We start from the raw sequence: 27,046 nt of genomic DNA, 5'->3' as shown, positions 1-27,046 counted from the left end.
GAGATGAAATGCAGTTTAAGTCAGCCATTCTCAACAACCGTGGAGATAATTATACAACAATTATACACCAAGCCTTATTTTAAGCACCCAACCCTGGCATAACTAAAAAGTGGACAAGGGTATATTATGCTTATATTTGCTCTATCCATTAGGCAGTCGCCTGGAATGGAAAAGCCAACCGCCCTGTTTGATCAAAACCTTTTTAGGGTAGTTTGATCAAATCCTTTTCAGGGTATTTTGATCAGATCCTTTTGAAGGTAGTTTGATCAAATCCTATTAAGGGTAGGGAGGTTAGACTGATGGATTATACAGTGCTGCCTATAATTATTCATACTCCTGGCAAATTTTGACTAAAAGTTACTTTTATTCAACCAGCAAGTAATTTTTTGACGGGAAATCACATGGGTGTCTCCCAAAAGATAATAAGTCTATGTACAAGAGGCATTATTGTGGAAAAAAAAAACATTTGCCAGCTTTTATTTACATTTGAGCAAAAAGTGTCCAGTCCAAAATTATTTATACCCTTCACAAACTGTCAGTCTCTGGGAAAATACAAAGTTCTATACCATCCCAAATAGTCCAAGCTATTCTAAATCATCCTAATTTCCCTGATTAATTGGGAACAGTTGTTTTAATCAGCTCAACAGGTGAAAAACAGCAGCTTTCTGCAGTTGGATAGTGGACAGTCATGGCTAAGACAAAGGAGCTCAGTCAGTACCTGTGGCTGCGCATTGTGGCTGCTCACAAGTCAGAAAAGGGCTACAAGCCCATTTCTAAATGTTTTAAAGTTCCAGTGGCTACAGTGCAAAGTATTATTAAAAAATACAAAATGTTCCGCACTGTGTAAAATCTCAGAAGATATGGTCGGAAGCCAAAAGTGATACCTGTGCTAGCCAGGAGGATAGTGAGAGAGGTGAAAAATAATCAAGGATCACCACCAAGGCCATCCTGGTGAATTTGGGCTCTGCTGGTGGCAATGTCTCAAGGCAGACAATCCAACAGACACTGCACACTGCTGGGTTCCACAGATGCAGACCAAGAAGGACACCACTTCTACAGATAAGGCACACAAAAGCTCGCTTGGCCTTTGCAAATGCTCATCTGGACAAATCTGGACTTCTGTGTTATGGTCAAATGAAAAAAAAATTAATTGTTTGTTCACAATGATGTTTCATTCATTTGGCATAAAAAAGGAGAAGCCTTCAACCCAAAGAACACCATCCCCACTGTCAAACATGGTGGTGGGAAACTAATGCTTTGGGGGAGTTCAGCCAATGGGCCAAGGAAAACGGCACAGTAAGCGGTACCATGAAGATAGAGCAATACATACAGATTCTCAACGACAACATTAGGCAATCTGCAGAGAAACTTGGCCTTGGGCACCAGTGGGCATTTCAGGAGTCTGACAGCCACAGTCATGATTCATAAAGGTAAATACATTGTGGGACTTGTAGTTTCTTAAAGGAGTTATTAGGCTTTTTTAATGAAAATAAGTGCTACTTACGCGGGGCTTTGTCCAGCCCCAAGCTCCCAGCATGTCCCTCGCCGCAGCCATCAGCTGTTCACCACCAGAGGTCTGCCTGTACTGCGCCTGCGCAAGCGGCGCTGTCAATCACCGCCACGTGGACCGCTCCGGTGCACAGGTCGGACTGTACTGCACAGGCGCAGTACGCTCCGGTCCACGTGGCAGTGATTGACAGCACCACTCGTGCCGGCGCAGTATAGGCCAACCTCCAGGTCGGCCTGACGTCATCGCCGGGGAACGGGAGGCAGCGGCGACGAACGGCTGACAGTGAAGCTGCGGCAAGGGACATGCTTGGAGCTTTGGGCAAAAAAAGCCTGATAACTCCTTTAACAGCTGGAGAGCCAAGTTTGCAGATCACTGGCCTAGGGTTCCAGGAATCCAGCACTATTTGGAGCTGCTGAGCGGCAGAAAAGTGTGTGCAGCAGGGTAGACGGCTGTCCGTCTATTAATGCAATGCCGACCGCGGCCCGCCTGGCCACCAATTGCAGTCTGCACTCTCCCTCCTGACTCCTCTCTGCTCGCCTGGCTCTCACCCTCCCAACACACACTCTGCAGTGAGAGTCCGTTCTGTCCGTCCTACATTAAAAGTTTGCATAGGCATAAAGCATTGGCTTGCAGTGTGCGGCCGTAGGCAGGCTGGGCGGACTCTCATGCACCTGTGACATGATCTACTGGGACTAGCTAAAATTGGGGTCCCAATACTCAGCTCCTCTACCCTCTCTTCTGGCGTTACAGGAGGCAGCGCTTATTTGCTGAGAGGCACCCAGCGAGGCTCAGTACTATTGCTTTCACTGGTTAGCTCTGGCTGGTGGTAGCGGCGAGGGGGATGATGAAATTTCTTGTGGCGGCTGAGCCACCATGCACAGGTGGCCATGCACTAAGGCAGTGTCAGCTGTGGAGGTGGAGCGGAGCTGTGCGTGGGGCCGGCAGTGAGAGAAATCCCAGCAAGCCAGCAGACAGGCAAGCAGTTAAACCTGCTACAGAATGCTTTGTTTCCGCCTGCCTGATTTATTGCCTGACATCAGTCCCCCCTCACTTGTATCAAATGTATTTTTTCCTCCTCTCTTCCCTTCTTCAGTGTTCTCTCTCTCTCTCTCTCTCTCTCTCTCTCTCCCTCTTTTTTCCTTCCTCCCCATCTCACCTTTCCTCCTCTTTCACTCATCTTCCATCCTCTCATCCCATTTGTCTCACCCCCTTTTCTCAGTCTCTCCTTATCTTACCATAGTCATAGTCTAATGTCCAACCATATTATTATTATGTATTTGTATAGCACCGTATATAATCAGGTCACTGACTGTCCTCAAAGGAGCTCATAATTGAATCCCCACCACAGTCAGGCAATTTAGGAGTAGGGGGGGGGGGGTGATATATTGTGTATGTGTGTGCACACAGAGTGGGGGGCTGTTATTGACTATTGGCCTAGGGCAGTAAGAAGTACAAATCCTGCCCTGGCTCCTTGTCCCTAGCTCTTGTCAGAGAGATTGAAGTTACCTCCGCTGCTTCCGCGTCTGACGTCACATCGCCCCCAGTCGCATCTCAGCAGGCTCCCCTCCGCAGGCCGGACATCTCTTCTTTACATCAGCATAGACTGTCACGCGCGCACAACAGGCGGCATGATCTTTATGCACTGAGGAGGCGAATGAGCTGACACACCAGTCAGCTGACCTCAGACGCCGCCTCCGCAATGCTGATTGGTCGGCTTGCTCTGGGCGAGCCATTTGATCTAGCTGCTTGTATTTAAACTCTGAGCTGTCAGTAGCTCATTGTCTGTTGTTGCAGAAACTTTGCAGTGAAAGTTCTCAGACCTTAGTCAGATCCGTGTGTGTTTGATCCGGCAGGACCCCGGGGATTCACACTTAGCTTAGGAAAAAACATATCATTGTATATTGATTTATTGTGTATGACCTCTTGCCTGTACCTCTGAATATTCTCTGCCTTCCGATTCTGTACCTTTGCCTATCTGATCTGCTGCCAATTCTAGTCTGAAACTTTGACTCTGATTTAGCCTCCTGATTCTGTACCTTTGCCCATCTGATCTGCTGCCGACCTCGGCCTGTTTATTGACTACGACTATTTGTCTGACGATTCTGTACTGCTGCTGACCGACCTGTTACCGACCTCGCTTGTATGACCACGCACTGTCTGAGTGATAGCCCCAGCCACCATGGGCTATCACTTAAGGAGTACTCCTGATACTATTGTGCACCAATACACGTGTGATCACACTCTGAAAAAAGTACTGATCAACTGTTTGATAGAGCACGTTCTGATCATCAGATACGCCACTGATCATTACATAACAACAGACCAAAAGAAGTATGGAGGCCTTAAAGGCACAGGTTCAGGCTTTAACTGTAGCAGTCGAGCAGTTGCGGCACAACAGGCTCAGTTAAATCTCCTGTCTGAGGCTATACGCAGCCAGCAGGAATCTGTATCATCATCGCCTCCCATTCGTGTTTTTGAACCTAACATGGCACTCCCTGAAAATTTTTCAGGTCTTAAGTCAGATTTCAGGAATTTCAGAAATAGGTGTATGTCTTATTTTCAAATGAGACCCTTGTCGTCAGGCTCCGAATTGCAGCGGGTAACTCTGATAAAAACGCTATTACATGGGGACTCTCAGACCTGGGCTTATAAGCTGCCAGACGGCCACGAAGCATTGGTGTCCGTTCAGGCATTTTTTGACGCTATGACGGTTATTTATTATGACCTGGACATAGCTGCTACAGCAGAGAGAAAACTGAAAAGCCTACGCCAGGGTCACGGTACAGTGGAGGATTATGCCTCACAGTTCAGAAAGTGGGCAGTCTCTTCCAGATGGGAACATTTTGCCTTATTAGATTGTTTCCTCACAGGGTTATCAGAGTCAGTATCAGATATTATGATGAGGCGATAACATTGGCGATTAAGATAGATCGCAGGGTCAGATATCATAAGCAGGGCAGATCATGGCAGGGCAGTACTTTCCACTCCTTCTGGGGCAAGTAGTACGGATGAACCGATGCAGATAGGCCATTCCAAGTTGTCTGAGGCAGAGGAAACTAGGAGAAGGAAAGAGGGGCTCTGTTTGTATTGTGGGGAGAAAGGGCATCTTATCCAAAACTGCAGTAAGAAGTCGGAAAACTTCTCCGCCTAGGTGTACTAGGAGGTACTACCCTAGGCAACCTGTTTTACCTCCCAAAAATACTAAAATGTTGTTACCCTGTTCTATCATGTGGAAGAATCAGGTTCATAACACCCAGGCCTTTGTCGATTCAGGTTCTGCAGCCAACTTTATCGATTTTGATTTGGCTTCTCAGTGGAACATTCCCATCTGTTCCATAGAGAGGCAAATTTATGTAGCTGCAATTGATGATTCTCCCCAGCAAAACAAACAGCCCCTTACGCAGACTCCTCCCCTTGTTTGTCATGTGGGAGTTCTGCATAAGGAGGAGATACAGTTTTATGTCCTTAATATATCCTCCTCTACTATCGTTTTGGGTCTCCCCTGGTTGCAAAAGCACTCTCCTCTGATAGATTGGAACACTGGAAAATTGCTGGCATGATCCCCGGCCTGCCAAAAACAATGTATGGAGAAAGTTGGCATGTGTTCTGTTGACTTTCAGGTGGAGGGTGTTCCTATGCAGTATGTTGCTTTTTCCAATGTATTTTGTCCTCATTCGGCTGACAAACTTCCCCTTCGTAGGGAATTTGAGTGCCCTATAGATTTAAAACCCGGTACCATGCCTCCTAGGGGTCATCTGTACAACCACTCAGGTCCAGAACAGGTAGCCATGAAAGATTACATCGAAGAAAACCTTGAGAAAGGTTTTATCCATCCCTCTAAGTCACCGGCAGGGGCAGGATACTTTTTTGTGCAAAAGAAGGATGGTGGACTCCGTCCATGCATCGATGATAGAGCATTGAACAATATTACCATCCAAAATCGTTATCCTCTGCCGCTGATTGATGACTTATTTGCACAAGTTGCTGGGGCTAAACTGTTCTCCAAGCTGGACCTGAGAGGGGCCTACAATTTGATACGCATAAGACAGGGGGATGAATGGAAGACAGCCTTCAACACACCTGATGGGCATTACGAGTACTTGGTGATGCCCTTCGGGTTGTGTAATGACCTGGCTGTCTTTCAAGAATTCGTCAACGAGATTTTTAGGGAGGTATTGGGACGCTTCGTTGTGGTTTACTTAGACGATATTTTGATTTTCTCCAAAAACCTCTCTGAACACCGGGAACATGTGAAATTCGTGCTAACCAAACTTAGGCAGAACTGTCTGTATGCCAAGATAGAAAAGTGTCTATTTGAGGTTTCAGAAATTTCATTCTTGGGGTACATCATCTCCACCAATGGGCTGTCTATGGACCCCAAGAAGGTTTCAGCCATGCTGGAGTGGCCGCAACCTGTGGGGTTAAAGGCACTTCAGAGGTTTTTAGGGTTTGCCAACTATTATAGGAAATGTATTAAAGGTTTTTCCACTGTGGTTACCCCCCTTACTGATCTGACCAAAAAAGGGGCAGATACCTACAATTGGTCTGAAAAAGCTTGTACAGCTTTTCCTCAGCTGAAGGCCCTGTTTTGTTCCGCTCCCATCTTACGTCACGTGGACGTCACACGTCCTTACATTGTGGAGGTGGACGCTTCCAAGGTAGGAGTGGGGGCTGTACTGTCTCAGCATTCCGGGGTTCAAGGACGATTACATCCTTGTGCATTCTTTTCACGCAAGTTCTCGCCAGCGGAAAATAATTACGATATCGGTAACAGGGAACTGTTGGCCATCAAGATGGCTTTTGAAGAGTGGCGCCACTGGCTGGAAGGGGCAGAGCATGTGATCACCGTGTACACCGATCATAAAAACTTCGAGTACATCGAGGGGGCGAAGAGGCTCAACACTAGACAAGCTCGTTGGGCTCTTTTTTTCTCCCGATTCCAGTTTATAATTACTTACAAACCTGGAAATAAAAACATCAAGGCAGACGCATTGTCCCGTTGCTTTTTAACCCGAGACAGTACAGCCCTCATCCCATGTCAATATCCTACCCGAGCACGTTGTGGTTGCTGCTACAGAACCTATGGAGGATTTGGCAACAACCTTGCAGGCATTTCAGCACGACTTCCCCGAGGGGAAACCTGAGGGTCGCCTCTTTGTCCCGCTGCATCTGCCCTTTCAAGTTCTGCAGATGTTTCACTGTCACAAAACTGCTGGGCACCCTGGGATAGTCAGAACACAAGAGTTATTGTCCCGTTCAGTGTGGTGGCCCTCTCTGCGGAGTGACGCCAATGAATTTGTAATGTTTTGTACGGTTTGTGCACAGAGCAAGCCTTCCAGACAGGCCCATGCAGGGACATTGCAACCACTACCCGTGCCTACCGAACCATGGACGCACATCTCCATGGACTTTGTAAGGGATCTTCCCAAGTCAGAAGGGAAATCTGTGATCTGGGTAGTGGTAGCCCGCTTCAGTAAAATGGTTCATTTTGTGCCTCTGGAGAGACCACCGTCTGCTCAGGAGCTTGCGGACCTCTTTGTTACACACATTTTTTGTCTGCATGGCATACCTCAAAACATAGTCTCAGACAGGGGAGTACAATTCGTTTCTAAGTTTTGGAGAGCCTTTTGTCGGCATTTGGGGTCAACTTTGTCTTTTTCCTCAGGTTTTCATCCCCAGACTAATGGTCAAACGGAGAGAATGAACCAATCCCTGGAACAATTTCTCCGCTGTTACGTGGCTGATTCTCAGCACGAATGGGTAAAATTCCTGTCCTTTGTGGAATTTGCCCACAATAACCTCATAAACACCTCCTCAGGGTTCTCTTCCTTCCAAGTGGTCACAGGGAGGTCACCCAAGTTTTCCCCATTACCGGTGTTTAACTCTCCTTTCCCTGCGTTGGAGGGATGGCAGGAGTCCTTGAAGAGAATTTGGGCTTTGGTAAAAGTCAATTTGGAAAGGGCTTCTGGGGTACAAAAAAGACATGCCGACAAGAAGCGCTCTCCTGAGTGGGATTTTTCTCCAGGTATGGCTCTCCACCCATTATATTGCACTTAGACAACCATCCGCTAAGTTAGGGCCTAAGTATATTGGTCCATACCCCATCACTAAAAAAAATCAATGAGGTAGCATAAGGTTGCGCTGCTCTCCACTATGAAGGGAGTGAAGTCCTTTCACGTGTCATTACTAAAGCCTGCTGTTTATGCGGACTCCTCTCCCCCCCCCCCCTGGTGATTGATGGGGAGCCAGAATATGAGGTTGAGCAGATCTTGGATTCTCGCAAGGTTCAGTTCAGTATCTGGTCCACTGGAAAGGATATGGTCCTGAGGATAGGTCATGGGTCCCGGCTCGCCATCTTCACGCTAAGGAATTTAAAAAACAGTTTCATTTATCTCATCCTGATAGTGTATCAGGGGCGTGTCCAGAGACCACGCCTCCGGGGGGGAGGGGTAATGTCAGAGAGGTTGGAGTTATCTCCGCTGCGGGAAGCGGCGCTGCCGCTTCTGCGTCTGACGTCACATTGCCCGCAGTCGCATCCCAGCAGGCTCCCCTCCGCAGGCCGGGCATCTCTTCTTTACATCAGCATAGACTGTCACGCGCGCGCAACAGGCGGCATGCTCTTTATGCACTGAGGAGGCGAGTCAGCTGACACACCTGTCAGCTGACCTCGGCCGCCGCCTCCGCAATACTGATTGGTTGGCTTGCTCTGGGCGGGCCATTTGATCTAGCTGCTTGTATTGAGCTGTCAGTAGCTCATTGTCTGTTGTTGCTGAAACTTTGCAGTGAAAGCTCTCAGACCTTAGTCAGATCCGTGTGTGTTTGATCCGGCAGGACCCCGGGGATTCACACTTAGCTTAGGAAAAAACATATCATTGTATATTGATTTATTGTGTATGACCTCTTGCCTGTACCTCTGATTATTCTCTGCCTTCCGATTCTGTACCTTTGCCTATCTGATCTGCTGCCGACTCTAGCCTGAAACTTTGACTCTGATTTAGCCTCCTGATTCTGTACCTTTGCCTATCTGATCTGCTGCCGACCTCGGCCTGTTTATTGACTACGATTTTGTCTGACGATTCTGTACTGCTGCTGACCGACCTGTTACCGACCTCGCTTGTATGATCACGCTCTGTCTGAGTGATAGCCCCAGCCACCAAGGGCTATCACTTAAGGAGTACTCCTGATACTATTGTGCACCAATACACGTGTGATTACACTCTGAATAAAGTACTGACTAACTGTTTGATAGAGCACGTTCTGATCATCAGATACGCCACTGATCATTACAGCTCTCATTTATATGTGAGCCTCCATCTTGGCTGTCCCTGTGCCAAATAACCTGCAGCTCAAAGTAGCTGTGGTGAAGTGGCACACTTCCAGCCGTCTCAGGGCATGCTGGGAGATGTAGTTCATCAATGTAACTACATCTCCCAGCTAGGAGATGGAATCACATTAGTGGACTATATTTTAGAGGGTGGTTGGTTTTATATTTTTTGTTAAAGTGATCGTCATGTCCCTGTAAATAACATATGCAAGTTAATTATATAAGAAGTACTGGTTCACCTGAGGTCACAATACTATATCACAACTGTTTTTGTGATGTTTTCTGACAATGTTATCACTCATATCACTGTTTTGTAATTCAGTAGACAAATGAAGGTCAGAACTTCCTACCCCATTTGCCTAAGAGAATTGAGTATAAGAAATTAAAATGTTCCAAATATGGTTGTTTATCATAGCTACTGTATGCCTAATTAATGACATATATTTAAAGGCATCACTCAAGGCAAGTAGTCACTGAATACAGTACACAAGTAAAATGACATCAGAAGTTGTAATTCTGTTGAGCCAGTCTTGTGAGTCACACAGCCCTGGTGCACTGTATAGCCAGGCAGGTGATACTGCTATTTTATGTATCTGATTTTCTACTCACTGTGGCATGACTTGACACTGATTCAGCATCTTTAAAGGGCTGATAATTATACAGTGATTGGGCAGGTAATGTATTTCATAGTGTTTTACAGAGTACATAGTCATATTGCTAGCTTTACCTCTGAGGAGCTGACAGTCTATTGTATGTATTTAGTCATCATCTAATTTTCATACCTTATGCAATATAGATAGAAGTGATGTGAAGCTTGGGGAAGCATCAAGTAGTAGTTCTGGTTATAATATATATGAAGAAGGCAGCCAGTGTATTCTTGGATCCATGCGGGGGGTGGGGGGGATCAGTAATGCATTACAATTGTATAAGGACATTTATAAATTAATCCTTTAAGGGGGGATTTAGTGTTTAAAAAGAGCTGAAGAGAATAGGGCAGTCCAGATTATTGTAATAATTCAAGGTAATAATCAAATAAGTATAACAATTTAATTTTCCCACATCCCAATAATGTGGTCCACCAAGTTCAACCCTTGGTGACAACAGTTTCGGGCCAATGCCCGTACTATAGTGTCACAACACAATAGATTAGTAAATTACAAATAGCTGAGGTGCAACTTTAAACTCAATGTTTGATTTTGTGGCTCAAGATTTCAAATTGTGTTTGGCCACAAAAGGTTGAACTTGGTTGACCACATTATTGAATGAAGCTGATCCCGCAATTCTTTACACAATATTTACAGTATGCAGATGGCAAAGTGTTCTATTTTGTCCTGTTTTTATAATGTTGTGTCTATTATTGTTTAATGTAAATAAAGTTTAGTATTTTAATTTTTGGACAAATGTCCTGATTCATGACCTCCACTGATGGTTGATTACTCATAATTCCCCTAATATTCCTACCTAGTTTTCCTTTACAATACAAGGTGTGGGTAAAATTCAAAATGTATATATTTAAATTGATTACATGGTATTTACACACCTGGTTCCATAGTGGCTACATATTTCACATCCCTCTCCTCTCTGTTAACGGGGCAGCTAATAATTGTAGCGCACCCTCACAAATTCAAAAAAGAGGGAAGACGTTATACACAGTATACCTAAATAATTGAAGAGTGCATCAGGGCCGAGCATGAGGCTAAACATGTTTCATAAATAAGCTTTTTCTTCCTCAAGAGAAGTGTTCTGCCTTATGGATAGGCTCCAGTCACACAAAAAAATTATAAATAACCATGGGCACATTCAAGAAACATGTAACCTGTAAGGGGCACATCATGATTCAATACTACAGAAAGGGTAGAACTGGGAGTTTAGGGGGGGGGGGAGGAAGGTGAAGGTAAGAGAAGCGAAGGGGATGGACGGGAACAGCACATTTTGTTGCAGTTTGTATGCAGTTAGAAATTGAGCCAATCCAGAGCAGCAGCAACTGACTTTGATTGGCCCAGGCCAAAGCTGCATGCAATTTGCAAAACAGTTTGCATTAACTGAGAAAATTAGCCTCTGATTGACCATTTCTAGTTTTAGCATAGATAAACTGATAGCTGCAGTGTGAAGTCAGATGTTCAGTATTTCTATTTATACACTTTTTTCCTGGGTTTGAGCTGATGCCGACATCAGAAAGAGACCTAAACTCACAGCTCCGTGTACACTAGCCATGATATATTCTGCCACCATTAGGGCTGGTGTACACTGAGCTTTGAGTACAGGTTATTTTCTGACATCAGACTGAACATAAACTGAAGTAGTCCATCCATGTGCAACTGGAAAAAGTGACCAAATAACTCCAAACTGTAACTGCCCAACCCTAAAACGAATGTTAAAGGACCACTATTGTGAGAAGGTGTGACATTTAAAATACTGTACACATGTATCTTAGAGTAAAGTGCACTATAAATTACTTTTTTCCTATGTTGCTTTCGATTACAGTAAGCAATAAATATCTGTCAGACTGACTGACAGACTAGTCCTCATGGGGAATTCTCATATTTCCTTTATTTTTTAAAAAGCACACACTGGAAAGGGATGCCAAAGATGCCAGCCTATTCACTTGCACACTTTTTTTGGCAGTTGGACTGATCAACTGCTGTTCTGGAAGTACTTTTGAAAATAAAAAAAACTCTGAGAATCCCCTATGAGAAGATTAATTAGTACAAAACCTCTCAGATTTTTACAATCTACTGTAAGTGACAGCGACATAGGAAAAAATACATTTATGGTGCATTTTACTTTGGAACAGATGTACATTTTATACATATTCACAGTAGCGTAACTAGACTTAACAGGGCCTTCCTGCAAAAATGATAGCATGGGGCCCCCTTGGTCCCCATGCAGGTCACGTGATCTGGAGCCAGCAAATGGCAGCAGAGAGTGTTCTGCTATGAAGCAGCGGGGTTTGTTTTTTTGTTTTTTTGCTAATTGCCAGCACTTGCGTTTGGAGAGAGGGAGAAGGAAGGGACCCCAAAACCTCTGGCCCCTCTGCAATGGCAGGAGTCGCAGGGGTGATTGCTACGCCCACACATATTCATATACATGCATTTTAAATGTAAACATTTTTCACGATAGTGGTCCTTTAAAATGAAAGCTAAACTGCAGTTCATAAGGTCTGTATGGTAATGTGGAATCAAAGCTGTTCTGAATAAAAAAAACTGATTTGTTAAAATGATTTGGCACTAACAGAATCAATGCATTTGTATAGGCAATTGTTGTGTATCAGATGTAGAATACATTTCCTTGCTTTAAAGAGAATCTGTACTCTGAAATTCTTACAATAAAAAGCATACCATTCTATTCATTATGTGCTCCTGGTCCCCTCTGTGCTGTTTCTGCCATTCTCTGCTGCAAACCTGGCTTGTAATTGCCAGTTTTAGGCAGTGTTTACAAACAAACTAACCAGCTTCTAATAGGCTCAGCTAAGCAGAGTGTGTTAGTCACACAGAGCCTGCAGGGGGTGTGTACAGCTTCTAGCTAATCACAAGCAGCCCTGCACATTCCAGTCTGACTGCCTCAGCCTGACTGTGCCGACTATAGAGAGAAGATTAGATCATATAACAGAGATAACACAGCTACTGTGCAATTAGGAAAAGCTGCAGTAAGCCAGACCACATTAGAAAAGGCATAGGAACTTATAGCATAGAAGAAATAAAGATAAACAATTTGTTACAGAGTCTCTTTAACACTCCTTTATAAATGGGACTTTAAATATAAGTTTATATAAGAAGAAGGTAGGAGAAAATCAGAGTAAACAGCAGGCAGTATGAGAGTGATGTGCATACTCGGGGTGTTCTGCAGATGTGGAGGATTGAAACAGTGGATTCAAGCTTAGGAGAAACACTGGGCACAGTTCCGGCATAAAAAAATGAATCAATGTAAACAGTGTTGCTCTATCCCTCCTCTACTCTGTTAGCAGCCTCTCCAAAGACTGGGGGACCACACACCCAGACCACACAGCACCAGCTGAACTCACTCGCACGCAAGGCTCAGGAGCTGTCACTCCAGTGAAGGGCAGGAGAGGGAGGGATGAGTGTACACAGGCTGAGATGCCCTCCTCCTCCTAGAGTCATCACTGCAGCTGGCTTGTGGTCAGGACAGGAGGATGGAGGATAATGAGGAATGGATGGAGGAAATGAAGATATACATATACATTGCTGTGAAAACATTCTTCATGGCTCTAGCTTGTAATGACTTACATGTCTGCTTGCCCTGAACAAGATGAATTAATTGCTAATAAATGGTCGGAGGGCACCCCATTAAAGGACCAATTAACCTCTTATCTGCCACATGTCAAAACAGCACAAGTTCAGGCTTTGTGAGTTTTATATGGCTGGAGCTCATAAAGGATAAAGGACAGCCGTGCAAATGTAACAAAAACACACAAAGTACATTAATAAAACCAATTTCCTTATGGGCAATTCACAACATTAATTGTACAGTAAAGAATTCCACAAAGCAGGCTTTCCCAAATAGTAAGGACAGTTTTATGTCCTTGCTTGTGAAATATAAATAATAGCTTAGATTGCGTTTAAGGTGCCAAAAAAGCATTATAAATGTATCTGCTGAATAAACTAGAATAGGTGCAGAACTATACCATCAGAATCAAAATCGAAATGTATACAGTACTTATAATTACAGGCCTGTTTATTACATTTTATTTAGCAAGTAATGCAAAGATAGTGGTTAGCGCTCTCACCTTGCAGCGCTGGGTCCCCGGTTCGAATTCCAGCCAGGTCAACGTCTGCAAGGAGTTTGTATGTTCTCTCCATGTCTGCGAGGGTTTTCTCTGGGCACTCCGATTTCCTCCCACATCCCAAAAACATACAGATATGTTAATTGACTTCCCCCTAAATTGTCCCTAGACTATGATACATGCACTACACGATACATACATAGACATATGACTATAGTAGGGATTAAATTGTGAGCTCTTCTGAGGGACAGTTAGTGACAAGACATTGGCCTCAATTCACTAACCATAACACTTGTCTTTAGTAACTCTTCTGAGCTGTTTTACAGTTATCACCATGGTGATATAATTGTGATACCTGTAAAACAGCTCAGAAGAGTTATTAAAGACAGGAGTTAAGCTTAGTGAATTGAGGCCAATATATACTCTGTACAATGCTGCGTAATATGTCAATGCTATATAAATACTTAAATAAATAAATATATATTTATATACAATGGAAACCATCTACAACTACATTATAAGCAGATAAACATGTTGCAATTTGTGTAAGGAAAGATTTAAACCTTAAACATCTAGCCTTATAACCCAGCTATTGGTAGAACCCATATTGTATCTTCTTTCATTATTGTGTCTTGTCTTATTGTAGTATTTTCTATGCAAAAAAGATAATACAAGTATTCTTAAATTTTTTTAAAAATGTTACTATCGTCCAATTTCATCTATAGTCTAAAGCAGTGTCTTTCAACCGCTGTTCCGCGGCACACTAGTGTGCCGCGAGATGTTGCTTGGTGTGCCGTACGGCAGGGGTCCCCAGCCACCGGGCCGTGGCAGGTCTGGCCTCTCGCTCCTCCCCTCCCCGCGGCCGCCGCTCCTGTTACCTTATCATGAGCGGGCGGCCGCTTGTCCGATTAGATTCCCCCGTAGCCGCTCTCCTCAGTGGCATCTCCTATTACAGCAGCGCGCACGGCGGCTGCTGTGATGAGCAGGAAGTGGTACAGCGGTTCCCATGGTAACGGTGATGCATATCGCCGCTACAGGAAGCCGCTGTACCGATTCCTGCTTATCACAGCAGCCGCCAAGCGCGCTGATGTAATAGGAGATGCCACTGAGGAGAGCGGCTACGGGGGAATCTAATCGGACAAGCGGCCGCCCGCTCATGATAAGGTAACAGGAGTGGCGGCTGCGGAGAGGGGAGGGGCACTACCTACCCATACTAGGAAGCTATACTGGGCACTATACTAGCTATACTGGGCACAATACTGGTGCACTACCTACCTATACTGGGCACTATACTAGCTATACTGGGCACTATACTGGGGCACTACCTACCTATACTGGGCACTATACTAGCTATACTGTGCACTACCTACCTATACTGGGCACTACCTACCTATACTGGGCACTATGCTAGCTATACTGGGCACTATACTAGCTATACTGGGCACCATACTGGGCACTATGCTAGCTATACTGGCCACTATACTGGGCACTATACTGGCTATCTGGGCACTATACTAGCTATACTGGGCACTACCTACCTATACTGGGCACTATGCTAGCTATACTGGGCACTATACTAGCTATACTGGGCACCATACTGGGCACTATGCTAGCTATACTGGGCACTATACTGGGCACTATACTAACTATCTGGGCACTATACTAGCTATACTGAGCACTACCTACCTATACTGGGCACTATACTAGCTATACTGGGCACTTTACTGGCTATACTGGGGCACTACCTACCCATACTGGGCACTATACTGGGGCACTACCTATCCATACTGGGACTATACTAGCTATACTGGTCATTATACTAGCTATACTGGGGCACTATACTAGCTATACTGGGGCACTATACTAGCTATACTGGGGTAACTATACTAGCCATACTGCGGCAACTAAACTTCCTATATTGGGGCAACTATGCTAGCTATGCAGCCGCACCCCAGCCCCCCTCCCCCCATAACCTGCTGCGCACGACACTGTCCACTAGGTCACGCAAACCCCCAAACCCCCACCCCCCACCGTTCCCCGGAGAAAAATTTGGTCAGAAAGTGGTCCCCGGGCCGGAAAAGGTTGGGGACCACTGGTCTAAAGAATTAAAAACAGCATAAGAATGAATAGCTAAAACCATCTGACTGGTTTTCATGGGTTAAAACACATAGGGGCGGTTTGGCCCCGGCTCAGTTTTGCTGCGCAGCTGCAGCCCGAATTGCGAAGCTGTGCCATGCACGGGTATAGCGATTCAGCTGCGTGCTGCATAAAACTGCAGCATACCATCCAGTTTCACACCGAAGTGCAATCTGAATGTCCAGCCATAGGTTAGATAGGCAGTATTTCCCTGTCCCACTCGCCTGGGGGGAAAGGCTGCAGATTCGTGGCTAATTCGCTATGTATGGAAATTGGCCCTTACACTTAATTTAGTTGATACCGGTGATTTGAATGTTACTGAACAAACCTCCTAATGAGGATGTTATGTTTTTCAAAAATAAAATACACTGTTCCAAATTGTTATGCATAACAGAGTTTCAAAACATTTTTTAGGTCGTAAAGAACTGAAAATTTTCATTTGTTGAATTTGCAGCATTAGAGGGGGTCATATTTACTGGAATAAAAAGGTATTTCAATCAAAAACACCTTAACATATGGACATAGGACCCCTTGTTTGATAGTAGCTTTATAATTCTTGCATCCATTGAACTTGTGAGTCTTGGGGAGTTTCTGCTTGAATTTCTTTGCAGGATGTCAGAATAGCCCCCCAGAGCAGCTGTTTGGATGTAAACTGCCTCCCACTCTCATAGGTCTTTTGCTTGATGTTGCGCCAAAGATTATCAGTAGGACTGAGGTCAGGGGAGGATGGGGGCCACACTATGAGTTTCTCTCCTTTTATGCTAATAGCAGCCAATGAAGCAAAGTTAGTCCTTGCAGCATGAGATGGTACATTGTCATGCATGAAGATGATGTTATCATGGAAAATATGATTCTACGTTTTGTACCATGGAACAAAGTGGTCAGTCAGAATCTCCACATACTTTTCAGAGGTCATTTTCACACCTTCAGGGACCTTAAACAGGCTGAACAGCTGTCTTTCCATGATTCTAGCCCAAAACATTACTCTACCATCTCCTTGCTGACATTGCAGCCTTTTTGGGATGTGGTGGCTGTTAACCAACCATCCACCACTCCATCCATCTGGACCATGAAGAGTTGCATGGCACGTATCTGTAAACAAGATTGTTTGAAAATTAGTCTTCTTGTAGGTCCACTGCAGCTATTTCTGCTTGTGAGCTTAGGTTAGGGGTGGTTGAATAGAAGGTTTGTGCACTGAAATCCTCTGGAGAATCCTGCACTTGGATGTTCGCTGGACTTCAGAAGCACCAGCAGCTTCAAATACAGTATATGTTTGCTACTTTGTAATGGCATTTTAGCAGCTGTTCTCTTAATGTGATGTATTTGTTTGGCAGAACCGTTCCTCATTTTGCTTTTATCTGCACAAACCCATGTGTGTTCTAAATCAGCCACAAATCTTTTAACGGTACGATGATCATGCTTAAGTTTTCGTGAAGTATTATTATTATTATTTAGTATTTATATAGCGCCGACATATTACGCAGCGCTGTACAGTATATAGATATATTGTCCTGTCGCTAACTGTCCCTCAAAGGAGCTCACAATCTAATCCCTACCATTGCCATATGTCTATATTATGTAGTGTAAGTACTGTAGTCTAGGGCCAATTTTTTTTTTTTTTTTTAGGGGGGAGCCAATTAACTTATCCGTATGTTTTTGGAATGTGGGAGGAAACCGGAGTGCCCGGAGGAAACCCACGCAGAAACAGAGAGAACATACAAACTCTTTGCAGATAGTGCCCTGGCTGGGATTCGAACCAGGGACCCAGCGCTGCAAGGAGAGAGAGCTAACCACTACGCCACCGTGCTGCCCGTATAAGTATAAAGGTTTTCATACCTTGTCCAAGGCATTTATCTATTTCACACTTTTGTAGATCATATTTCTTTCTCATATTGCTCGAAAATGGTGGTCTGTTTAATAAAGTGGGACACCCTTTTTAAAGGGAACCAGAGATGAATGTTTCACACTAAATAAACATATCAGTCGATAGCTTGTAAAGAATAAATGCTCTACCTGATAATTTTGCCGCTCTGGTGTGCCTTTTTTAGTGTTTTTTATCCATTATGGCCAAAAATCAAATATGGCCGCCGGCTCATATTCCTTCTGCTTCCAGGTTATGAGTTGTTCCGGATGTGCTGTCTAGGCTATATGAGACTAGGCTGCTATTTAGGCTATGTGCTTTCATTTTGGTATGATGTGCAGCTGCCTGTAGGAAGTGTCTCTCATAGGAATGAAACTGCAGTCATCAGCAGTATCTATGCAGACAGAGTGCACACAGAGCACACAGACCATATTGCAGGCTTGCAGCCACACTTGTCTGTTCAGAGCTTCTCTCTCAGCAGGAGCAGCCTCTCCCATGTCATCACAGCTCTCAGTATGCAAAGCAGGAAATTTGAGCCAGGAGGTGGCAGGCTTGGGCTTGAAAAGACTACACAGAAGAGTGACTCAGCTATAATGATTCCAGGTCAAACCTAGACTGAGCCAGTCGGGGATTCTTATCACAGCTGCTAATAGACTAATTAAGCAGATAAGAATGAAACTAAAAGCAGGGTAGGTGTTTACTGTCATGTTCCCACTGATAAATGGAATAAAATACATGAGGGTGCTTCGTCTTTGGTTCTCTTTAAATATTTTTTCCTTTAATCGGGCTTACCTGGCAAACTAGTTATCAGAGGTGTCTGAGATTGATTTCAGTGATCAAAAGAGCCCTGAGACACAATGCTATGCATGAATTTAATTGAAAAACAAAATATCAAATTTTTATGACACTTACATACAATTTGCATAATTATTTGGAAAGCAAGTGCATATTCTTTGCATTTGACACAAACTTGACATACATGAGTTATAAACCAAATAAATAAAGAGCACAAACTGGTTTCCCTAAGAGATAAGTCAGTAAATAATGAACACGAACTGCTTTCCTGAGAGATAAACCTTCACTGTTGTGTTTTTGCCACACACAAACAGATTTTGCTTCAGATCTGATTTGTCAGATCAACATAACAGCTATGCAGCACTGGCGTCATTCATTCAGTGCGACGTGTGTCAGCTGGCTTTATAAATGGAAGAAATATTTCATAACATGTCTTGTGCTTGTGTGAATCATTTTCTCACAAGGATCCAACATGCGGTACATTTAAAAAGCTGCAGGGCTGGATCATTTACCATTATAGCTTTAATCTTCTTCTGTAGTCATGAGCATGTGTATCACACAAAGGAGGTCGGAGGAAACAGAACACTGCTTTCGTGCTGTCCGCAGAAGACTATGGCTTAAAGCTGCTACCAGTTGTGGTCATATTAAATTTGTATATATAGTTTCTCCAATTATTTACATTTTCCCTTGCCACTTAAAATATAGCCTAGAATATTGTGCATTTTTCATCTGGTTCTAGGATTTGATAATACTAATTGGAGATTTAGAATTGTTGCCAGGCTTTCACTAAGAGCACTATATTAACAATAACATTGTTTGGAAATTGGGAACGTAACGTGGACAGTGTAGAACTATTGAAATCTAACTGGCACAGCGTCAGTCTGATATTTCCATGATACATATTCACATTTATGGACTTAGAATGGAATGTGGCCTGTGTTCAGGCAGATTAGAATGTTTCCCTTTTCATACAACTTCACAAGATCCTTTCCAAGGTATTTATAAAGACCGAAATACAAGTAGTCCCCATTTAATGAATAAAATAGGGACTGTATGTTTGTTCTTTACCTGAATCTGTCCATAAGTTGAAACGCTGTGCTATCACTAGCCCCTGTACCGTCTCTGTGCCCTCCTGTGCCTTCAGTGTCCCCCTCTGTGTCACCTCTGCTCCCCCGTTCTTTCAGTGTCCCCATCTTTGCCACCTTAGCCCCACCCCCACTGTGCCACTTCGGTCCTCCTGTGCCCTCAGTGTACCAAAAGAAAAATGTAATTTTACTAGTTTAAAAAACTATTTTTGACTTGTTCTTACAGTATCAAATTTCACATTTTCAGGCCATTAGTATCAGCAGGTCGTTTGTAAGTTGAGTGTTGATAAGTTGGGAACTACCTGTAAAATGGTCTAAAATAAAAATGAACGGTAGGAAAGTTGTGAAACTCTGTTAAAGCCAAGCCAGTATTTTTATGCTTTTCTTACAGGTTATTATTGTAAATGAAATATGCATATTTTGGAAAATACAAATGGAAGCCACAAGTTGAAATCTTTAGAAACTGACAGCTGGCTGATTACACATAAACAGCCTGGAACACATCCTCTTTAGTCACATGACATTAAGGGGAAAGTGATTGCAATGTCAGCTGAAGTCATGCTTTCCTTCTGGCTGACAGCCTATCATGACATCAGACTTATAGAGGGTGGGGGAGGGAATGGACTGAATGAATAGGTGAAATGATATTTTCCTTTTTTGTTTTTTTTCTAAAAATAAGCATTAATGAATCATTACACATGCATTCAAAGTGCAGTAAAATGACATGTAGAGTTGCTCAGCAATTCTGAACAAAATAAAGAGACTCTGAAGCCTCTTAAAATTCCAATTTTTATTTAAAAAATGTGTTTAACATCATTCCCCTAACTAAAACGCCGCATCCCTGCGGCTGGGATCTATCTAAATCCCCCCACACTCCCCGGGGGGCAATCCGGGCAGCGCTTCCGTGTGAGGCAGAGCTTTCAGCGGCAGCCCTGCCTCTCAGCGCGTCTGTCAGCCTGGATTGCCGCCTCTCCCCTGCCCCTTTCAGTCTTCCTTCACTGACAGGGGTGGGGAACGAGACGGATATACGCGCTAACAGACCCGTGTAGAGGCAGAGCTGTCGCTGAAAGCTCTGCCTCACACGGAAGCACACAGCAGCAAAATCCATGACTAAGAAAGTCGTGGATTTTGCGAGGGGAGTTTGGGGGGATTTAGTTAGTGTCCAGCCACAGGGATGCGGCGTTTTAGTTAGGAGAATGATGTTAAACACATTTTTGAAATAAAAAGCTGAATTTTAAGAGACTTCAGAGTCTTTTTAAGCATTTAATTTCGTATAAAGTGTTTTGCACAAATTGCAGCTGCACTTGGGATAAAGACAGTAAGTGCAGCCAGCATTGAGATATTATGTGCATTTCATTGGCCACCTGAAATGTAAAACTAACAACAGGTCCATATGATTACCATTTCCATATGTACATAAGATGTACATATGATCCTTTTCTTAAATGTCCCTGGTAGTCTTCCCTGGTGGTCTAGTGGTCCCACCTCTCCCTTAAAGGACAATTATCAAAGTTAACCACAATTCTAAATGCCACATATATTTCCAGTACTAGCAAATAGCAATACAAAGGCTTTTTTTCATCTTTTCATTTTATATGTGAAGAAAATATGACATTTACAGAGAACAGTTTTCACTGTGGGCATTACTATGGTGGACTGTATCCAGTACATCCAGCATACAGAAACAGTCCTCACTATATGTAATCCTGTGATAGAAATATGTTCAGAATTATAGAAAGCAGAAATATAACATCAAAGAGGATGTCAATAACTCATCAGCTGTCCATGTGTCTCTGTCTGCTTCATGCAGTCTGGAGTAAACAGAGTTTACAGCTAGGAAGAGCTCATTCTGAATGGGGATGGGGAGCATCCAAGATCAGGAATAAAGTACAGGTCCTTCTCTTCAGATCCTTTCTCTGTAGCTGAAAAATCTCCTATCTGTTCTCATATGATCTGTGAGAAAGCAGTGTGTGTAAGCAGGGTAGAAACAAACAGTAAAGCATTTCTATGTGAATAGTGATTGAACCTATCTACATGGTAGCGCTCTAGCCCTGATGCTGACTTTGCTACAAAAAGCTGATGCGCAAGGTTTTTTTTTCACACAAGCTGTGTTTGGAGACTTATGAAAAGCCTTCTATTGTTACTGGCTAAAAGCTCTATAGGTATGTGGGGTTTACAGAAGGACACTTTCTTTGATAGTCCCTTTTTAAGCAGGCCATACATACATTTTCCCAATTCTCTGCAGATTCCTTCGCTATGCTTAAATGTGCTGGAAATCGATGCTACAAAAAATTTCCAATCAATTTTGGTGTAAAATTTTGACATTCTTCACTTACTGTGCTGCATGATCAGGGACGGATCAAGACCAAGTTGCACCTGGGGCAAGGTCAGTTTTTGGCGCCTAAACTGCCATTCGTTTTGCCGCTTTTTTAATAATTCAACAGACTGCGCCTGGGGCAAAATACCCGCTTGGTCTCTCTTGTATTCATGTATTGTCATTTTGCTGTATGTCACCCCTAAATATTGTCTGTAACGTAAACTAATGTCCAGACCTGCGTAATATGTTGGCGCTTTATAAATACGATAAATAAATATGTACTCACTTTTTTTGTGAGCGGATTAGACATTAATGACTGTGTGTTGAATTATTTTGATGGGGCAGCAAATTTACCCTGTTATACAAGCTGCACACTGACTACTTTACATTGTATCAAAGTGTCATATCTTCAGTGTTGTACCATGAAAAGATATCATAAAATATTTACAAAAATGTAAGAGGCGTACTCAGCTTTGTGATATACTGTAATATCCCTTTATGGTTTATACATATATCAATAGCCTTTCAACCAATTTACTGATTTCTGGCTCCCAACAGTATGAAGAAAAGCTGAACTGTCATGGTAAGGTTCTTTGAAAGCAGCAAGTTTGGGCACAGATACAAAATCAACATGGCATGGCAGATGCCTGCGGAGTGCGGCTATTTTCTCTAATAAGAAGCAGATCTGGTTAGCAGATTGTACACAGATTTCTCCATTGTCCACAGACAGCAAAGGTCCACAGTATTTATTTTCATTTTTATTCTCTTATCTAAACCTGTCATTTCTTGCTGATTTTCACCGTACTTCATTGAGTTGATTTCAGTCTAGAAAAGCTTCAATACGTATTGAAAAGTGCAGCATATCATATATACAGAGGATTTGTATATGTTTATACAGGGGCATAACTAGAAATCACTGGGCCCCACTGCTAAACTTTGGATGGGGCCTCCTCCCCTCCCCCATTCTGCACAGATACACTGAACAGAAAACAAAACAGAAAACCGACAGACGAGTGTGCTACCAGCCTCATCTTATTACACTCACTCTGTCCATCTCTGATGGAGCAGAACTGGCTCTGCAGACTTTTCCAGAATCACTACAGTACAAAGAACTTAGGGAGGGGATGAAGAGGTTGAGGGCTGGGCGCTGTACACAAGAGCCTGCTGCACACTGAATAGGGACTGTCTACAAATATACAAATATTTGTCTACAAAACGTTGTATGATTTGTTATCAGTGGCTGAGCAGACACAGTTATTAGAACAATTGAGCAGAGAGCATGAAGCTTTTTCTATCCGTGCCCTTAGTTGTCAGTCCCCCCCCCCCCCTCCCCCCAGGGCACCCTGAGGCTTTTCCTTGCAAGATCTGTTGTTACGTCCATGTGTGTATATTTACTAAAATACAATAACACCTACTTATTTCTATAAATTATTTCCTTTTAAAGGGAAGCATAATTAACCACTTGAGGACCACAGTCTTTTCGCCCCTTAAGGACCAGAGCCTTTTTCTCCATTCAGACCACTGCAGCTTTCACGGTTTATTGCTCGGTCATACAACCTACCACCTAAAGGAATTTTACCCTCTTTTCTTGTCACTAATACAGCTTTCTTTTGGTGCTATTTGATTGCTGCTGCGAGTTTTACTTTTTATTATATTCATCAAAAAAGACATGAATTTTGTCAAAAAAAAAGACTTTTTTTAACTTGCTGTGCTGACATTTTTCAAATAAAGTAAAATTTCCTATACATTTGAGCGTGAAAGTTATTCTGCTACATGTCTTTGATAAAAAAAAAAACATTCAGTGTATATTTATTGGATTGGGTAAAAGTTATAGCGTTTACAAACTATGGTGCCAAAAGTGAATTTTCCCATTTTCAAGCATCTCTGACTTTTCTGCGCACCTGTCAGGTTTCATGAGGGGCTAAAATTCCAGGATAGTACAAATACCCCCCAAATGACCCCATTTTTGGAAAGAAGACATCCCAAAGTATTCAGTGAGAGGCATGGTGAGTTCATAGAAGATTTTATTTTTTGTCACAAGTTAGCGGAAAATGACACTTTGTGATTAAAAAAAAGTTTCCATTTCTTCTAACTTGCGACAAAAAAAAATTAAATCTGCCACGGACTCACTATGCTCCTCTCTGAATACCTTGAAGTGTCTACTTTCCAAAATGGGGTCATTTGTGGGGTGTGTTCACTGTCCTGGCATTTTGGGGGGTGCCTAATTGTAAGCACCCCTGTAAAGCCTAAAGATGCTCATTGGACTTTGGGCCCCTTAGCGCAGTTAGGCTGCAAAAAAGTGCCACACATGTGGTATTGCCGTACTCAGGAGAAGGTGTATTTTTACACATACCCATGCTGGGTGGGAGAAATATCTCCGTAAATGACAATTGTTTTATTTTTTTTACACACAATTGTCTATTTATAGAGATATTTCTCCCACTCAGCATGGGTATGTGGAAAAATACACCCCAAAACACATTATACTACTTCTCCTGAGTACGGCGATACCACATGTGTGGCACTTTTTTGCACCCTAACTGCGCTAAGGGGCCCAAAGTCCAATGAGTACCTTTAGGATTTCACAGGTCATTTTGAAAAATTTCGTTTCAAGACTACTCCTCACGGTTTAGGGCCCCTAAAATGCCAGGACAGTATAGGAACCCCACAAATTACCCCATTTTAGAAAGAAGACACCCCAAGGTATTCCGTTAGGAGGATGGTGAGTTCATAGAAGATTTTTTTTTTTGTCACAAGTTAGCGGAAATTGATTTTAATTGTTTTTTTTCACAAAGTGTCATTTTCCGCTAACTTGTGACAAAAAATAAAATCTTCTATGAACTCACCATACTCCTAACGGAATACCTTGGGGTGTCTTCTTTCTAAAATGGGGTCATTTGTGGGGTTCCTATACTGCCCTGGCATTTTAGGGGCCCTAAACCGTGAGGAGTAGTCTTGAAACCAAATGTCGCAAAATGACCTGTGAAATCCTAAAGGTACTCATTGGACTTTGGGCCCCTTAGCGCACTTAGGGTGAAAAAAAGTGCCACACGTGGTACCGCCGTACTCAGGAGAAGTAGTATAATGTGTTTTGGGGTGTATTTTTACACATACCCATGCTGGGTGGGAGAAATATCTCTGTAAATGACAATTGTTTGATTTTTTTTACACACAATTGTCCATTTACAGGGAGATTTCTCCCACCCAGCATGGGTATGTGTAAAAATACACCCTAAAACACAATATACTACTTCTTCTGAGTACGGCGATACCACATGTGTGACACTTTTTTGCAACCTAGGTGCGCTAAGGGGCCTAACGTCCTATTCACAGGTCATTTTGAGGCATTTGGATTCTAGACTACTGCTCACGGTTTAGGGCCCCTAAAATGCCAGGGCAGTATAGGAACCCCACAAGTGACCCCATTTTAGAAAGAAGACACCCCAAGGTATTCTGTTAGGAGTATGGTGAGTTTATAGAAGATTTTTTTTTGTCACAAGTTAGCAGAAAATGACACTTTGTGAAAAAAAAAACAATACATATCAATTTCCGCTAACTTGTGACAAAAAATAAAATCTTCTATGAACTCATCATACACCTAACAGAATACCTTGGGGTGTCTTCTTTCTAAAATGGGGTCACTTGTGGGGTTCCTATACTGCCCTGGCATTTTAGGGGCCCTAAACCGTGAGGAGTAGTCTTGAACCCAAATGTCTCAAAATGACCTGTGAAATCCTAAAGGTACTCATTGGACTTTGGGCCCCTTAGCACAGTTAGGCTGCAAAAAAGTGTCACACATGTGGTATCGCCGTACTCAGAAGAAGTAGTATAATGTGTTTTGTGGTGTATTTTTACATATAACCATGCTGGGTGGGAGAAATATCTCTGTAAATGACACATTTTTGATTTTTTTTACACACAATTGTCCATTTACAGAGAGATTTCTCCCACCCAGCATGGGTATGTGTAAAAATACACCACAAAACACATTATACTACTTCTCCTGAGTATGGCGATACCACATGTGTGACACTTTTTTGCAGCCTAGGTGCGCTAAGGGGCCCAACGTCCTATTCACAGGTCATTTTGAGGCATTTGTTTTCTAGACTACTCCTCACGGTTTAGGGCCCCTAAAATGCCAGGGCAGTATAGGAACCCCACAAGTGACCCCATTTTAGAAAGAAGACACCCCAAGGTATTCCGTTAGGGGTATGGTGAGTTCATAGAAGATTTTATTTTTTGTCACAAGTTAGTGAAAAATGACACTTTGTGAAAAAAACAATAAAAATCCAATTTCCGCTAACTTTTGACAAAAAATAAAATCTTCTATGAACTCATCATACACCTAACAGAATACCTTGGGGTGTCTTCTTTCTAAAATGGGGTCACTTGTGGGGTTCCTATACTGCCCTGGCCTTTTTACGGGCCCAAAACTGTGAGTAGGCTGGAAACCAAATTTCTCAAAATGACTGTTCAGGGGTATAAGCATCTGCAAATTTTGATGACAGGTGGTCTATGAGGGGGCAAATTTTGTGGAACCGGTCATAAGCAGGGTGGCCTCTTAGATGACAGGATGTTTTGGGCCTGATCTGATGGATAGGAGTGCTAGGGGGGTGACAGGAGGTGATTGATGGGTGTCTCAGGGGGCGGTTAGAGGGGAAAATAGATGCAATCAATGCACTGGGGAGGTGATCGGAAGGGGGTCTGAGGGGGATCTGAGGGTTTGGCCGAGTGATCAGGAGCCCACACGGGGCAAATTAGGGCCTAATCTGATGGGTAGGTGTGCTAGGGGGTGACAGGAGGTGATTGATGGGTGTCTCAAGGTGTGATTAGAGGGGGGAAATAGATGCAAGCAATGCACTAGCGAGGTGATCAGGGCTGGGGTCTGAGGGCGTTCTGAGGTGTGGGTGGGTGATTGGGTGCCCGCAAGGGGCAGATTAGGGTCTAATCTGATGGGTAACAGTGACAGGTGGTGATAGGGGGTGATTGATGGGTAATTAGTGGGTGTTTAGAGGAGAGAAGAGATGTAAACACTGCACTTGGGAGGTGATCTGATGTCGGATCTGCGGGCGATCTATTGGTGTGGGTGGGTGATCAGATTGCCCGCAAGGGGCAGGTTAGGGGCTGATTGATGGGTGGCAGTGACAGGGGGTGATTGATGGGTGGCAGTGACAGGGGGTGATTGATGGGTGATTGACAGGTGATCAGTGGGTTATTACAGGGAATAACAGATGTAAATATTGCACTGGCGAATTGATAAGGGGGGGTCTGAGGGCA

Source organism: Hyperolius riggenbachi, chromosome 5, assembly GCF_040937935.1.
Source record: "Hyperolius riggenbachi isolate aHypRig1 chromosome 5, aHypRig1.pri, whole genome shotgun sequence".
Classification (NCBI taxonomy): domain Eukaryota; kingdom Metazoa; phylum Chordata; class Amphibia; order Anura; family Hyperoliidae; genus Hyperolius; species Hyperolius riggenbachi.
Note: the sequence above shows the minus strand (reverse complement) of the source record.